The 2,844-nt window shown below is 32.9% G+C and overlaps 1 pseudogene; it reads left to right on the forward strand.

Moving 5' to 3' along the window:
- The first annotated feature begins 239 nt into the window (after positions 1 to 239).
- LOC111741474 lies at positions 240 to 358 on the forward strand (annotated as a pseudogene).
- The last annotated feature ends 2,486 nt before the right edge of the window (positions 359 to 2,844 follow it).

Genomic DNA, 2,844 nt, shown 5'->3' on the forward strand with positions numbered 1-2,844 from the left:
TATTTTTTCAGTAACATTATTGTCTGAATGGTATTTCATCTCATAGATAGTGACTGGCTTATTAACCATTCCCTTACTAATAGACATTTCATTTCATACAATTAGGAACACTGAAATAAGTACTGTTGTTATATTATTACAATGAGCAAACTGTCCAATGAATTCCTTAGACAAATTTCTATAAGACTTTTTACATAATTTAAAGAGATGAAAATATTTCAGTTTTTAAATACATATTAGTCCAAGGCCATGCTACCCTGAACTAGTCTGATCTCGTCTGATCTCGGAAGCTAAGCAGGGTCAGGCCTGGTTAGTACTTGGATGGGAGACCACCTAGGAAGACCAGGTGCTGTAGGCGTAACAAAATAATAATAATAAGGAATTGTAAGCTGAAAAGGTCCTTGCAATCTGTGAGGTTAACCAAGGTTTGCCTCGCCTAGAAAAAATAAAAAAAATAAAATAAAAAATACATATTGTTGCATGGCCTGTCAGAGAAGTCATATTAACTTAAACTCCCACCAGCAAAATGTGAAGAATTGGCAATTCAGTAGATAAACAACAGATTAGATATAATTGAAGAAAGGATTGGTAAATTGAAAAATAAAATTGAGGTAATTACCCAAAATACAAAGCACAACATAAAATAGAGAAAATATTTAAGACAGGTTAAAGGGTAGGGAAGGTAGAATTAAAAATTCATAATCTAACAAGAGTTTCTAAGGAGACAATAATGAGGAGTTGGAAGGGGTAATATTCAAAGATGCAGTGCTGAAAATTTTCCAGAGTCAATGAAAGATATGAATCATCAGATTAAAGATCACAATCGGTCCTGAAGAGGATAAATAAATCCCAAACAGTGAAAGGAAAAGATTAAAAATAACCAGAGACAAGGCAATTTATCTCGAATGGACTAGAAACTAGCATGACTTTAGACTTGTCAACAGAAACAACGCAGATACAAAAATACCGGAATCATATACTCAAAGCTTTGAGAAAGAAGGGAGAAGGATATTTGGAGTTAAAACTTTCTGAAGTATTTTTATTGTTCAGAAACCTAGCAGACATGTTGTTTAAATTCAACTTTTTAAATTCAAATTGACAAGTTAAAAATTTCAGCATAACTCCTAGATTAAATGAAATAGAAAATAACTTAGAAAGAAAAGGGGGGGAAAGAATATAAAAAAAACAAGATGAATCCTGTAAAATTAAATATATGCATATTTTAGGACAACTAATTCTACCCTTGAAAACTTGTACGCAAATATAAACAAACAAATAATACAATAATTTCATTAAAACACTGCAGTAGTAAGAAAACTGACGATTAAGTGGATAAACTTATAGCTTATTCATGAAAGGAAATACTACATGCAATGAAAATAAATGAACTATATGTAGATATATTTCATGGCTAACTACCCAAAATATTGAGTAAAATGATAAGAAAATGTAGAGTAGGGCACTATTTTTGTAAAATTCTCAGACAGAATCGTACTGTATCCTACATATGGTATAGAAAAAGTAAAGTATAGAATATGAAAGAGAATGTACTTTTTAGCATCAGAATGCAAGTTCCCACTGAGAATGGAGCAAAAGAATTGGCTAAAGCTTTAGCTACATAAAACGCTTTGTTTCTTAAAAAAAAATAACAATTTGAAAGAAGTACGGTTAATATTGTTAAATCTGGTTTGGTGGATACATGGATATCTTATATTGTATTTTCTGTACTTTGCTGTATATTTTAATCAATTCAGACTTCAAAATAACATTTAAAAGAAACTCTTCATATCCAAGTTACATAAATTAGAGAAATGTTTTTAAACAGGTTGCTTGAAACAGTTTGCTACACAAAACTACTTAGCCAAACTTACACATCAAAAGCAAATAATATCCTTTTTAATGTAATTTGGCTAAGGACTAAACACTTCTTCCAATGATACTCCAATTCTTCAAAAATGACCTTAAAAATCTATCTTTTCTAATTTCCTAAAGCACTTTGTTGTGATGAGTTGCCATGAAAATAAAATTATTTTATATTCAAATTGTGTGTATTACTGTGTGAACACTTGGTCATCCAATCACCATTTCTGAGGTGTGAGTTGTGCTCAGGCTCTGAATAGATGGACACCCAGCACTCAATTCTGAGCAGGACACAGTCCCTGCCCTCATGAGGCGTACAGTCTAGGAGTCTTCAAATAACTGCAAACTGTTCTGGACATGAAATTCACCTTAAAGAAGAAACTACGAGCCATTGCAGGGGGAGAAAAGAACCAAAAAAAAAAAAAAAAAGTGTGTAAATATGAAATAGTCCAAAAGTCCAAAGAATAAAAGGAAAGACATTTCAAAGTTTATGAAGATTACAAGAGTAGAATGAAACAAGACAAAAATAAACAAAAACCTATGATGTGTAGGGCTTAGAATTCAGAAAGAGACCTATAGAGAGGCAGACAGACAAAGAGATACGCAGAGGGATTGTCACAGAGGGAGACGCTAAGTGGTGGCAGTAGCTAAGGCTCAGTGTAGAAAGAAACAAAATGCGAAGAGCTTTTAAAGGCCATCTCTAAGAAGCACAGCGATAAGAACGAGAAAGACCGAAAAGAAGGATGATCTGCATGATAGCTTTTGAATTCTATTTCTACCTCAATGAAATGGCAGATCTATAACCCAGCAATTGTAAATGCCATTTACTTTGTACTATATCCATCCTTCTAATTCCAATTATGTATGCTGAATTCCTTGACATATGCAGAGCTCAAAAGGACAAATTTCCAACACTCTCTTAAGAGAACTCATTAGCACTTTATCCTTTGGATCCGTGACCATCCAGCACAAGACGGAGCATCC

The sequence above is a fragment of the Pteropus vampyrus genome, unplaced genomic scaffold (assembly GCF_000151845.1).
Source record: "Pteropus vampyrus isolate Shadow unplaced genomic scaffold, Pvam_2.0 Scaffold78, whole genome shotgun sequence".
Classification (NCBI taxonomy): Eukaryota; Metazoa; Chordata; class Mammalia; order Chiroptera; family Pteropodidae; genus Pteropus; species Pteropus vampyrus.